Source organism: Hippopotamus amphibius, chromosome 12, assembly GCF_030028045.1.
Source record: "Hippopotamus amphibius kiboko isolate mHipAmp2 chromosome 12, mHipAmp2.hap2, whole genome shotgun sequence".
NCBI lineage: Eukaryota > Metazoa > Chordata > Mammalia > Artiodactyla > Hippopotamidae > Hippopotamus > Hippopotamus amphibius.
In genome coordinates this window covers 53,748,674-53,763,596 of record NC_080197.1, presented here as the reverse complement: position 1 = coordinate 53,763,596, position 14,923 = coordinate 53,748,674, and the positions used below count along the sequence as shown (strand labels likewise).

Genomic DNA, 14,923 nt, shown 5'->3' with positions numbered 1-14,923 from the left:
GCTACACATACCCCGTGCACACAACACCACATAAGGGGTGCGCAAACCTAAGCCATTCCTCTAGGGACACACCCCTATCCTCACCCCATATAAGGAGCAATCTTGCCACCCCCCTCAAGGAGCAAGCAAGCAAGGGGACCTGTTGTTTTGCTGCAGAAATCAGTCCCTCCAGAAACCAAGCACCACACTTGGAGGGTTGGAGAACTCAGGTTTATTAAGCCCAAGCCGAGGGCTCTAGATGAGCTAAGGCTCCAAAGTTCTGGGCCCCCGAGCTCAGGGTGAGCTTTACTTTTATAGGAGTCAGTGCACATGGTTACAGTTAGCATTGACAGATTGGTTACTTGGTTTACAGAGCATGGAAATGTCCAAACAGAAACTTACAAGAGCAGGAGCAGAACATTCCATATTTAGCAAAACACCTTATGGTTATATTTGATTGTTAGGTCATCCTGTTTTTGTTTTTCCTTTTTGGGGCAGCAAGTATATTTTACAAAAGCAGAAGGAGCATGGAGTGATTTTCAGCTGAGTGCAAGTTTCTAATTTTCCTCTTCAGTTTGTTCTCATTCCCCCCCTGCTGCAGCAGGGGCCCCTATAAACCCTTGCCTGAATTTCCTGTCTGGCCTCTAGTCAATTTCTATTGATTAGAGAAGGGCAAGAACCCTGGTCGGTAACAATTTGACTAAGTAACAGGTCACAATCCTTTTTTAAAAATGAAACTATAGTTGATTTACCATGTTGTGTTAATTTCTGCTGTACAGCAAAGTGATTCATACATATATATATACATTCTTTTTTATATTCTTTTCCATTATGGTTCATGACAGGGTACTGAATATAGTTCTCTGTGCTATATACAGGAGGACTTTTTTTTTTTTTTTTTTAGGGTTTTTTTTTATTTTTTATTTTTTTGGGGGTACACCAAGTTCAATCATCTGTTTTTATACACATATCCCCGTATTCCCTCCCTTCCTTGACTCCCCCCGCCTCGAGTCCCCCCCACCCTCCCCGGCCCAGTCCTCTAAGGCATCTTCCATCCTCGAGTTGGACTCCCTTTGTTATACAACAACTTCCCACTGACTATCTATTTTACAGTTGGTAGTATATATATGTCTATGCTACTCTCTCGCTTCGTCTCAGCTTCCCCTTCACTCCCCGCCCCCTCCCATACCTCGAGTTCTCCAGTCCATTCTCTGTATCTGCGTCCTTGTTCTTGTCACTGAGCTCATCAGTACCATTTTTAGATTCCGTATATGTGAGTTAGCATACAATATTTGTCCTTCTCTTTCTGACTTACTTCACTCTGTATGACAGACTGTAGTTCTATCCACCTCATTACATATAGCTCCATCTCATCCCTTTTTATAGCTGAGTAATAGTCCATTGTGTATATATGCCACATCTTCTGTATCCATTCATTTGTGGATGGGCATTTCGGTTGCTTCCATGTCCTGGCTATTGTAAATAGTGCTGCAATAAACATTATGGTACAAGTTTCTTTTGGGATTATGGTTTTCTTTGGGTAGATGCCCAGGAGTGGGATTACTGGATCATATGGTAGTTCTATTTGTAGTTTTTAAAGGAACCTCCAAACTGTTTTCCATAGTGGCTGTACCAACTTACATTCCCACCAACAGTGCAGGAGAGTTCCCTTTTCTCCACACTCTCTCCAACATTTGTTGTTTCCAGATTTTGTGATGATGGCCATTCTGATTGGTGTGAGGTGGTACCTCATTGTGGCTTTGACCTGCATTTCTCTGATGATGAGTGATGTTGAGCATCTTTTCATGTGTTTGTTGGCCATCTGTATGTCTTCTTTGGAGAAATGTCTATTTAGGTCTTCTGCCCATTTGTGGATTGGGTTATTTGCTTTTTTGGTATTAAGCTGCATGAGCTGCTTGTATATTTTGGAGGTTAATCCTTTGTCCGTTGTTTCACAGGCAATTATTTTTTCCCATTCTGAGGGTTGCCTTTTAGTCTTGTTTATGGTTTCTTTCGCTGTGCAAAAGCGTTTAAGTTTCATGAGGTCCCATTTGTTTATTCTTGATTTTATTTCCATGATTCTAGGAGGTGGGTCCAAAAGGATCTTGCTTTGATGTATGTCATAGAGTGTTCTGCCTATGTTTTCCTCTAGGAGTTTTATAGTGTCTGGCCTTACATGTAGGTCTTTAATCCATTTGGAGTTTATTTTTGTGTATGGTGTTAGGAAGTGTTCTAATTTCATTCTTTTACATGTTGCTGTCCAAATTTCCCAGCACCACTTATTGAAGAGGCTGTCTTTTTTCCATTGTATACTCGTGAGGAGGACCTTTTTATCTATTCCCGTATATAATGGTTTGCATCTGCAACAGTTTATAATCATGGCTAAAGTTTATTACAGCAAAGTTTACAGTGTAGGATCAGCAGAAAAAAAGATATGCCTAAGTGAATTCCAGAAAGATTAGGCGCAGACATCCAGTTTCTCCCTCCATGGAGGTTACGCTGAAGTGCTTTCAATCTAGCGGTGAATTACAAGAATGCATGTGTATGAGATGTCTCTGCCCAGGTAAGTCCACTTAGGTCTCAGGGCCCAGAGTTCTTATAGGAATGTGGTCATGTAGGCACATTCCTCCTTCTTGACCACCCATGGTGCAGACCTCCAGGAGGCAGATGCACGTGATAATAAATCTTGATAGGTATGTTAGCAAGACTGACAATCTGATTTATCTTGTCTCAGTGCCTCAGGAGCACAAGACAACCCTATTAACCAGTGACGTTGTTAACTCCAAGGGTTTAGCTCCCAGGATTTGGCCAAGGGTTGGTGTAATGATTGCAGATACTCCTAGAAATAAGCAGACATGCTATGTAAACCCCTTCCTTAAAGTTTATAGTTCTGACTTTTTGCTGTACTTAATAATTTGTTGCCTTGTTAGTAATGTTGTAATTGACATCTCTACATGCATAATTAGTATACATTCTTATTAAATTGCTCTGCAGGGGAATTCCCTGATGGTGCAGTGGTTAAGAATCCACCTGCCAATGCAGGAGGCATGGGTTCGATCCCTGGTCCAGGAAGATCCCACATGCCGTGGAGCAACTAAGCCCATGAGTCACAACTACTGAACCTATATGCCTCAACTACTGAAGCCCATGCACCTAGAGCTCGTGCTCTACAACAAGAGAAGCCACGGCAATGAGAAGCCTGCACACCACGATGAAGAGTAGCCCCCACTCGTCACAACTAGAGAAAACCAGCACGTGGTAACGAAGACCCAAAGCAGGCCCAAAATAATAAATAATTGTTTGAAAAAATTTGCTCTGCAAATCAGAAGATCATTTGTTCCTCTTCTCTTTCGTACATGATGCGGAGGAAAAGCCTGTGACTTTGCTAGATTTCTTATTTTAGGAAAGAATCTCTGTGAGTCTTACTATAGCTAAAATTAACAACTAGCAAGGCTGGAATACAAGTTTTTTTTTGGCCCTAAAGACTGTTGTTCAGATGAGGGGACCCCAGCAGGAAAAGGCTAGAGGATAGTCAGTGCGCAGGTGGGTGGGGTGGGAGAAGTTGAATGAAAGGCAGGTTTCAGGTCAGTGTGTGGAGGTGATAATGCAGCCGGCTAGATCCTGCCCCCACTGCCTCCACCTTCCGTTCCTAGTTCCTTGCTAGTTCATAACTCCAGCAAGAAATGAAGGACAGGAACATTTTGAATGTGATTGCAGTTTTCAAGTGGACTGGACTGTTTTCATAATTGAAAGTGAAAAATCCAAGTGGAAAATCATGGAATCTCTCCATAATGATTTTTAAGAGACAGGAAAAGAGAATTCAACAGAGCATGACTGAAACCACAGCTAAGAGCAAAAAATGTTTTTCATATATGCACCCCACTGAGTTGAAACTCACATAAGCTGGTTACTGGATAATGACCCCAAAATTTACACCCTTAGCTCCAGAGGCCTCCTGGGTATCTCTAATAGGATGCCACACTGGATTCTATACGGAGACCAAATACTGTAGTTGTTAGTAGGGGCCCAGGAGCCAGACTGACTGGGTTCATTCCTGGCTCTACACTCTATGATCCTTGGCAAGTTATTTAACATCTATGCCTCAGTTTCTTCATCTGCGAATTGTGGATAATAATATATTCTCATAGGGTTGTTGTGAGGACTAAATTATTTTTATTGGCTGGCACTTGATAGAGCATAGCAAATGGTAGAGCAAGGACTTGCACCCTGTTTTATTAGACTCCAGAGTCCATGCTGCCAATCACTGAGATAAAATGAGTTTGCAAGGCAGAAATAGAGACACAGATGTAGAGAACAAACATATGGACACCAAGTGGAGAAAATGGGAGGAGGTTGGGGGGGATGAATTGGGAGATTGGGATTGCCATATATACATTACTAATAAGAAAAAAAATATCAAATTGTACTTTAAATATATGCAGTTTATTGTAAAAAAAAAAAAAGAGATCCATTCATTTTTAAAATTGATTGCATTAAAAAATTTTAATTGATTACATGTTAAAATGATGATACTTTGGACATATAAAATAAAATATATTAAAATAAATTGCAATTAATTTCACCTGTTTCTTTTCACTTTTTTTTTTTTAATATGGCTACTAGAAAATTAAAAGTTGCATGTGTGGCTGACATCTATTTCTTGGACAGTGCTGCTTGGGACCTTGTCATTGCCTGAAATTTTCTCACCTCTAAAATCTCAAACATCTCACTCACCAAATACACTATCTTTCTTGCATTTTGCCTGAAATGGCCCCAATTAGCTTCTCAACTCATGCACAAATACACACAGTCCATCATTTCACTTAGTAAACTTCTATTTATCCTTTAGTGGCAAATCTGTTGTCACTTCCTCAGAGAAGACTTCTGTGACTTTTTTAAGTCAGATGCCCTAGTATAGCCTTCCTTAATGTCATATTCTAAGCTTTTTTAATCTTATTCCTTATTTCAGTTATTTCTTATTTCCTTATTCTTATTCCTTATTGCAAATTTCTGTTTATTTTGGGTGGGTATTAGACTACTTCCTGGGTCCTCCACTAGAATGTAAAATCCATAACAGGGGGAACTATGTCTATGTTGACTCAATATTGATTCCTCAGTGTCTACCACAGTGCTTAGCCCATATTCAAAAAGACAAATATTCACTACATAAATATTTTCACTCAATTATTTTTCAGCTCACTGGGAATTAGACTTCACTGACACTAATATTCCATATTTGTCCTTATACATCAGTCTTCCTCAGAAGACTTCATCATCAGTCTTCCGCGTCAGAATTCCATCCAGGTTAGACTCCATGATTAATCACCGCTATGGTTTCTTGCAAGTATCAAACTCTTCATCCCTCTCTCCTCCTTTGCATCTTACTGGCTCCCACCCTAGATAAACCCAATGCTCTGCTTTCTCTTTGCTTATATCTGAGTAGCATTTATCGAAGCCCCCTGATGGGGAAAATAAAACCAGCTGTGTTGGTTTTACTCTAAATTCATAAACTCTAAACCTGATGGCAAATCCTAATGAGCTTTATACTTCCTGGCAAGTCTACTTTAAAAAAAAATTAATTAATTAGTTTATTTATTGGCAGTGTTGGGTCTTCGTTGCTGCATGTGGGCTTTCTCTAGTTGCGGCAAGCGGGGGCTACTCTTCGTTGTGGTGCGCGGGCTTCTCACTGCAGTGGCTTTTCTTGTTGCGGAGCATGGGCTCTAGGCACGCGGACTTCAGTAGTTGTGGCACATGGGCTCAGTAGTTGTGGTGCATGGGCTTAGTTGCTCTGCAGCATGTGGGATCTTCCTGGAGCTGGGATGTAACCCGTGTCTCCTGCATTGGAGGGCGGACTCTCAACCACTGCACCACCAAGGAAATCCCAATTCTATTTTATTTTGATGTATAATTTCTGCCCCACTGTTTGTTTTAATTTTTTTATTGTGACATATCACTCATACAAAACTGTGAATATAACATATAGAGTGTTTAATAATAAAAAAGCACGCATATGCCCACCATTCTGCTTAAGAAACAAAACATTACCAGTACCTCTAAGGAAGAATGACCATATAATTTTTTTTTTCTTTAAACTGGGACACTTGAGTGTGAAAGGGTATGCTGAGTGGACAGGATACAATGACAAGAGGCGTCCACCAAGACTATCCTAGGCAAATCAGACACATGGTCATCCTATGTAAAGTCCTCTTCTGTGCCTCATTCAGGTTGTATACTCCTCTACCTTGAATTTTATGTTATTTTTTGTTTCTTTATACTGATAGGAATATGATGGGACTATGATAAGCTTAAGCAGAAAAAACACCCAGTTAGGAAAATTTATGGGACCAGTTGTATACATTTCACGCCTCTTGGAATTTATGACCCTTTCTCCTAATTACTTAAACAGAACTAGAGTAATGGTCAGCAGGTGCAGCGAGGCATTCACTGAACTTTAAAGCTCTTTGGTGATTACCTGAATGTTTGTGAACTTGCAAGGAGAAATTCTGAATCTTGTGAGCTAATGAACTCCTAAAAGAAAGGTATATAATCATGGGACTTATAGCCTGTTTTAGGGTCTCTCCACCCCCTTCTGGTGTCTGTGCCAGAAGCTATTGTACTCTTTCTCTAATAAACTGTTACTCTGTGACTTAAACCTGAGCAACTTCTCGTTATTGATCCCGAGGAGATATCTTTTTCTTCCGGAGATCACAAATCCACTCCCCTAGACGGATTTCACAGCATCACACTATGTATATATTTCTAAACAATATGTTGTTTCCATTTGCCTGTTTTTAAGCACAATGTAAATTGAATCATGCCACATATATTATTCTGAGATCTGTTGCTTTCATGTAACAATGTTTTTGAGATTTATCCATTTATCCATGATGTGAGTATGTGTAGTTCATTCAGATTTTTTTCCTTTATTCCATTGATGAGTATATCACAATTTAACAATTCTACTGTGTATTGACATAAGGCAGTCAATGCCATTAGATGGGGACTTTTACAATTGATGTTGCTAAGAGCCTTCTTGTATTGTCTCTCGATGCTTGTGTGCATCTTGGGTTATAGAATCACTGGGCTTTAGGTTCTGCACATGTTCAACTTTACTCTGTGATACAAAACCATTTCACACAGCGGTTGTACCAATTTCCACCAGCATTGTATGAAAGTTATTATTTCACATCCTTGCCAATACCTGGTATCATCAGATTAAAAATTATTTTGCAAGTACAATGCCTAAGAAATGCTATCTCACTGCATTTTTAATTTGCATTCTATCATTTCTCATGCAGTTGTGCATTTTTTCACATTTACGGTTCCTATTTTATGAAAAGCCTTTTACTCATTTTTCTATGTTTATTTTTCTTTTTTATTTGTAGACATTTTTTACATATTCTGGATAGTAATCTTTTCAGCATATGATTTGCACTTTTTTTTGTTTGTTTATGGATTGTTTCAGTTACTTTATTGTGTCTTTCAAAAAATAGATGTTCATAATTTTAATGTGATTCAATTTCTCAGTATTTTCCTTTGTCAAGTGTCTTTTTTGCATAGGTTAAGAAACATTTGCCTACTTTAAAGTCTTAATCTACTTTCCTATTTCGTCTTCCAAAAGTTATATAATTTTGTCTCTCAGATTTAAGGCTTTAATTTACCTAGAACTCTATTTTGTTTCAGTACCACTTACTCAGGAACCATCCTCTCTCCACTGATCTGTGGTGCTGTTCCATCATGTCATATTTCTATACATGCAAGGGACTTTCTTCTGGGCTGTCATTTCTGTTCCATTGATCCTTCTTTTTTCTTTTTTCCCCAATCTCATAGCTAATACTACATTTTTTAAAAGTATTGTAGTATAGCTGTGGTTGGCCCTTTGTTCTTCAATAATAATTTTAGAATCAGTTTGTCATGTTATAAGGTAATCTTAGAAGATTTTAGAGATGCTGATCTTTCTTATCCAAAAACATGGTATGTCTCTACTTATTTAGGATTTTTTTTTAAAATATGTATCTCAATAAGCATTTAGAATTTTATCCAAAAAAGTTTGTATTCCTTTCGTTAGATTTAGTCCTAAGCAGTGGAAGCTTTTTGTAAAATGTCTTTTTGGGTGTGTTTCTCCCAGCTTTTTATCACAACAAAAACAAAAATGAAAACAAAAGCAACTTTCAAATACACAGGAAAATTGAAATACAGTAAACATCTGTGTTCACACTGATTCATTTACTATTAATTTTATCCGTATTTGTTTTAATGTCTCTGTGTGTAATTTTTTTGTTATGTCATTTTCACAAACTTTGCAAGTGGTAGGCATCATTGAAAATCTAATATCTAATTTTAGGGTCACAACAAGACATTCTAAGGCCACCTTATATTTTCTGACCAAATTCCTTACCCTCTACTCTGTCTCGACCAAACTTTAGTTAGGCTTCATTTTTTTCCTAGAGGCCCCAGAACCCTGCTTGCCCCAAGCCTGAGCAAACACATAGGAGAAGTGGAAAACGGCCCCCTTATCAGCTTCTCCTTGCCATCAGCTGACCACAGCGAGACAGGATCTTTTCTTGTCAGATCTCCCTGGTCTTTCCTCTTGCTTATCCAGCTTTCCCTTAAAAGATTCAGCTTATCTCTGCTTCCCTTCCTTTACCCTATAGAAGAAAACCCTTTTTCTGTTTGGTTTTTAAATGCTTGCAGATTTCTGAGAGCAGAGTATTTTCCCTATTGCACTAGATTTTTGTTCTAATTGAAGTCTCTCTCTCTCTAAATCCAGATTAGTTTTTATTTGACATTCTCCTGCCTCAGACCTGGGATTAGCTGGTTTTTTTTTTTTTTGTTTGTTTTTTAAACTCTCTATTTTATATTGGAATATAGCCAATTCACAATGTTGTGATAGTTTCAGGTGCACAGCAAAGGAACTCAGTCATACATATACAATACACGTATCCATTCTCCCCCAAACTCTCTAACTATCCTTTCCTCCCGTGCTTCCCCCTGGTAACCATAAGTTCCTTCTCTAAACTGTGAGTCTATATCTGTTTTGTAAATAAGTTCATTTGTATCATTTCTTTTTAGATTCTGCATAGAAGGGATTTCATTTCTTTCTCTGTCTGACTTACTTCATTCAGTATAACAGTCTCTAGGTCCATCCATGTTGCTGCAAATGGCATTATTTCATTCTTTTTAATGTCTGAAGTAATATTCCATTGTATATATGTACCACATCTTCTTTATCCATTCCTCTGTCGATGGATATTTAGGTTGCTTCCATACCTTGGCTGTTGTAAACAGTACTGCAATGAACACTGGGGTTGCACGTAACCTTTCAGGCCAAATGTTTCTCTGGATGTATGACCAGTAGTGGGATTGCAGGGTCCCTTCTCTCCACATCCTCTCCAGCATTTATTGTTTGTGGATTTTTTGATGATAGCCATTTTGAGTGGTGTGAAATGATATCTCATGTAGTTTTGATTTGCATTTCTCTAATAATTATCAAGGTTGTACATCCTTTCATGTGCCTCTTGGCCATCTGTATGTCATCTTTGGAGAAATTCTATTTAGGTCTTCTGCCCATTTTTTGATTGGGTTGTTTGTTTTGATGATATTAAGCCTCATGAGCTGTTTGTAAATTTTGGAGACTAATCCCTTGCTGGTCACATCATTTGCAAATATTTTCTCCCAATATGTGAGTTGTCTTATTGTTTTGTTTATGGTTTCCTTTGATGTGCAAAAGTTTGAGTTTAATGAGGTCCCATTTGTTTATTTTTGGTTTTATTTCCATTATTCTGGAAGATAGATTGATAAAGATCTTGCTGTGATTTATGTCAGAGAGTGTTCCGCCTATGTTCTCCTCTAGGAGTTTTATGGTGTCTCGTCTCACATTTAGATCTTTAATCCATTTGGAATCAGCTATTTTTAAAAGGAAATGATTCCTTTTAGTTTATACTTTTCTATTGTCTTTGTATTTATGCTTTTTTATCTAACCATTTGAAAGTAAGTTGCAGATATCAGGATATTTCACCTCTAAGTATCTCAAGCAAGCATTTCTTAGGGATAAGGAGAGTCTCCCTCATAACCACAATCTGTTACCCACTCACCCAAGAACATTAGCCATAATTGTACAATACCATTTTCCCCAAGTGTACCCAAAGCTTTTTATTGCTGGTTTGTTTGTTTGTTTCTCCTCCCCAGAATCCAATCAATATTCATCCATTATATTTAGTTTTCTGGCCTTTTTAGTCATTTTTTAATCAAGAACATTTGCCCCACCTTCTTTGTTTCTTTGTTTATTCTGTTCTTCGTGACATTGACCTTTGAAGACTATACATAACTATTTATATATATTATAGTATACAGCAAATAAGAAACTACATTAAGAGTAAAGTGTAAGAGAAATCAGATACAAACATAAAATAGGAGAAAACCATAATGTTAAATTTGAACTGGCAATGTCAATATCAACTCACGATTTTAAAACTATATCGCTTCCTAATTTTGTTCACTGATGTAGCCTAAAACAATGACATTCCAGTACCATCGAGCATACCTGGTGCCCAGACTGTGGTTTCTAAATACAATTTCCCACTAAAAGGGATCATTACCTTTTAATTGGAAAAATGGGTATTTTCAGGTCTGGGGCATTGAAATATATAATGTAACATAAAATGTCTTGTGACCTTGAAATTGTATTTCCTGCTTGTAAATCATGGCTCTACCACTTGCAAATTTTGTGGAAAATGGGCAGGAAACATTAACTTCTCTGTGTTTCAGTGTCTTTATCTATCAAGTAGGTGAGAATAATACTTAGTTTGCAGAATTTTTCCAGAAGATTAAATAACAATACTTGCAAAATTCTTAGAATGGTAACTGGAACATAATAGAGCTCATGAGGTATTAGTTATTATCATCATTTTTTGGGTAAAATTAATAAACAAATCTCAGTTGGAGTTGGAAGACCAGAAGGGGGAGTTCCCACACCCATGGCAACAGCAGAGCCCAACAGGGAAAGACTCCTCTTCTTTCCTGGCAAGGACTCAACCAATGAAAAGCCGTGGACTCTGGGACTTCCCTGGTGGTCCAGTGGTTAAGACTCCATGCTCCCAATGCAGGGAGCCCAGGTTCAATCCCTGGCTGGGGAACTAGGAAACAACATACCACAACTAAGCCCACACACAGCAACTAAAGATTCCGTGTGCCACAACAGAGACCCAGCACAGCCAAAATTAAATAATTAATTAAAAAAGAAACGCCATGAACTCTTTGTTTGCTACAGCTCTCCCAACTTCTGATTCCCCGTATAAAGGAGTTCTCCTTCCCAGGTCATTCGGGGACTCGCACGAGGCTCCCCATAGTTGCAGACCCCAAATTGCAATTCTCTGCTGATCCTGAATACACCCATCTTTGCTGGAGACACATCTGGCAGTCTACTTATTTCAGGTCAACATTTTTATGAACACCATTCAGACTTTCTATTGCTCTTAGCAAAAAGCCCAAAATCTTTAACAAGGCTTGCAAGACATTACCTGATCTTCCCCTTCCTACCTTATTGAGCCTACATACCATTCTTCCCATTGCTTTCAACTTTTGAACCACATTTATGAATGTGCCACATTCTCATCTACTTCAGAGCCTTGGCACATAATGTTCTTTCTTTTTTTAATGTTCTCCTCTTTTTGACTGGCCCTTCAGAGCTCAGCTCAAATGCAGCTTCTCTAAGGAATCCCCTCAGACTAGGCCCTTATTATATGAACCTCACAGCATGCTACAGTTCTTAGCAGCACTTCATCAATTGTGATAGACTAGGTTATGTTGCAGGGCGAACAATTCCAAAATCTCAGTAGCTTAAAACAACAGAGGTTTTCACTTTCTGTTTACCTGTCTTCCAAGGTTCTGCAAGAGATTTCATTCATCTCAGACAGTCATTCAGTCTAAGTGCTTAGATGGATGGAGTACTTACCATCTTGAACATTGGCAGGTGCCATGTTAGGGAGGAAAGCTCTTTTGTTTCTCACACTGGACAATTAAATGCTTATCCTGGAGATGATACATATCATTTTTTTTTAAACACTGAGGTAAAATCACATAAATAAAATTAACTATTTTAAAATGAACAATTCAGAGCTTCCCCAGTGGCACAGTGGTTAAGAATCTGCCTTCCAATGCAGGGGACATGGGTTCGACCCCTGGTCTGGGAAGATCCCACATGCCTCGGAGCAACTAAGCCTGTGTGCCACAACTACTGAGCCCATGTGCTGCAACTGCTGAGGCCCATGTGCCTAGAGCCCATGCTCTGCAACAAGAGAAGCCACCGCAATGAGAAGCCTGTGCACCACAACAAAGAGTAGCCCCCACTCATTGCAACTAGAGAAAGCCTGCATGCAACAATGAAGACCCAATGCAGCCAATAAATAAATAAATAAATTTATTCAAAAAATGCTTTTAGGTAAATAAATAAATCCATTGCCAATGTGAGGTGATGAATACTTACCCCTGTTTTCTTCTAAATTTTATAGTTTTAACTCATATTTAGGTCAATGATCCACTTTAAGTTAATTTTCAATATGATATGAGGTAGGAGTACAACTCCATTCTTTTGCAAATGGATATCTACTTGTCCCAGCACCATTTGTTGAACAGACCATTCTTTCCTTGTTGAATGGCCTTGGCACCCTTGTTGAAAATTATCTGACCATAAATGTGTGAGTTATTTCTGGAATCTCAATTCTATTCCATTGGTCTACATGTCTAGCTTTATGCCAGTATCACACTGTTTTGATTACTGTAGTTTTGTAGTGAGTTTTGAAATTGGGAAGCATGAATCCCCAACTTTGTTCTTTTTGAATACTGTTTCAACTTTCCAGGGCTCCTTGCATTTTCATACAAATTTTAGGATTGGCTTTTTCATATCTGCAAAAAAAGGGATATGTGTCACTTTTATTCATGACTCATTGGCCAGAACTATAAACTTAGTCCAACCCAATCCCAATTCAATCCTATGTGTCAGGAAGAAGAGGAGAATCATATAGTGAGCAGCCCTAGTAATCAACATGAGTATTATTACAACTGTAAATTAACATAGGTTTATCATTCATTGTTTAACACCCATCACTCTTAATATAGTATATATAGTATGCTATAATCTTATATACTGTATTATATAGTATAGTATATTTGCCCCTAAAGGGAAGTAATGGTGTCTGGCATTTTTATTACCTTTTTTTAAAATAGATTTATTTATTTATTTATTTATTGGCTATGTTGGGTCTTTATTGCTGTGCAAGGGCTTCCTCTACTTGCAGAGAGTGGGGGCTACTCTTCATTGCAGTGGCTTCTCTGCTGCAGAGCACAGGCTCTAGGCACACAGGCTTTAGTAGTTGTGGCTCATGGGCTGTAGAGTGCAGGGTCAGTAGTTGTGGTGCACAGGCTTACCTGCTCCATGGCATGTGGGATCCTCCCAGGCCAGGGCTCAAACCCTTGTCCCCAGCATTGGCAGGCAGATACTTAACCACTGCACCACCAGGGAAGTCCCTGGCATCTTTATTACTTTATCTCCAGTAACTTGAACATAGTAGGTACTCAACCGACATTTGCTGAATACATACTTCTTTAAGAAATGGCATTATTACAACTCCACATGAAGATAATCTAGTCTCTGAGAATTATTTCCTCATAGTCACTTTTCCAGGGATAATTCATAAACAACAGAAAATTTCTAGTCAACACTTTGTTGGAATACAATTTGTTTTAAGGCAGCACATGAAAATTTAAGCATAACACATTCCCTGCTCATATTGGGCCCTCCCTAATGTGCAGTGTGCACCTGTATTATACATTAATCAGACCTCTTCAGAGCTGGGAATGCCCACTCAACCGTAAAGATCAATGTTTTTTTTTTCTTCTTCTGACGCTGGCATTGTAACTCCTTAGAAGATTAATTTTTCTTTTCCTTATTCTGTAGGGGTCATGGTGACCGGCTGCTTTCTTTGTACTTGTAGATCTAGACTATGTACCTTTGGTGAACTTTATGTAAAATGTCAGTGTGTCACTTTGATGTACGATCCTTCATCTCAGACATGTATAATGACTGTGCTTCAACTACTAACAATCAGGACAGTCCTCAGAGTTTTCTCAAAAACTGTCTCCCAGGTTATAATCCTCAGATTGGCTCAAGAAAAATTCTCTATTTCTCCTTTGGACTGACTATTGGTTAATTTTTGTCAACAAATTTATATAGAACCATCAAGTAATACTTTTGTACAGTAGACATATACTTACCAGACATATCTACCAAAGCTAGCATGGTAACTAGTCTCTTGGAGTTGGGATAACATGAGGATGACAGGGAATGTGTCCCCATAAAAAAGTCCATCTGCACTGAGAGACAACATCACCAGTTTACAGAGGAAAGCAGCTTACAGAAATGGAGGGAAAAAGAAACAGAAAGAGGATTTGCAAGAGCAATTTCAAACTGTAATACTGTTACCGAGTCCAAGCTCGCTCTGCTTGCCGCAAAATAGGCCAATAAATCAGGAGATGAGGTGTTTCAGGAAGGAATAACAACTTTATTTGGAAAGTGGGCAGACCGAGAAGATGGTGGACTACTGTCTCAGAATAACCATCTTAGCAGTGTCTGGATGCCAGTTCTTTCATAAAACAGAGAGGGAGAGAAGGTGAGGAAATAAAGTAAAAAGGCTATTTTTCTTGCAAAATGGGAGGGGATGTGTTAATTTCTTCTTTTCTGCAGCCATTTACAGGTGGGCAGGGTCAGATTGTCTCCCTGTGAGCTGAACAAAGGCACTTTAGTTTAACATTCAGGCAGAGGGGCAGGGTTCCCTGAGGCGGGCCATTACGTATGATTAGAATAACAAAAGCAACAAAAAGCAAAGGTTAAAGTCAAAGAAACAGATCCAACATGGAGTCAAATTGGCTCTTCCCTGTTACAATACTG

At 38.6% G+C, this 14,923-nt stretch overlaps 1 protein-coding gene and 1 non-coding gene across 2 annotated transcripts in view; both read left to right on the top strand.

The window, feature by feature from the left end:
• Positions 1–14,923, top strand: part of LOC130833992 (WD repeat-containing protein 82-like) — a 133,377-nt gene that overhangs the window by 56,572 nt on the left and 61,882 nt on the right.
• On the top strand, positions 11,042–11,114 carry TRNAW-CCA (transfer RNA tryptophan (anticodon CCA)). Its single transcript has one exon. It is a non-coding gene; the product is annotated as a tRNA-Trp (tRNA).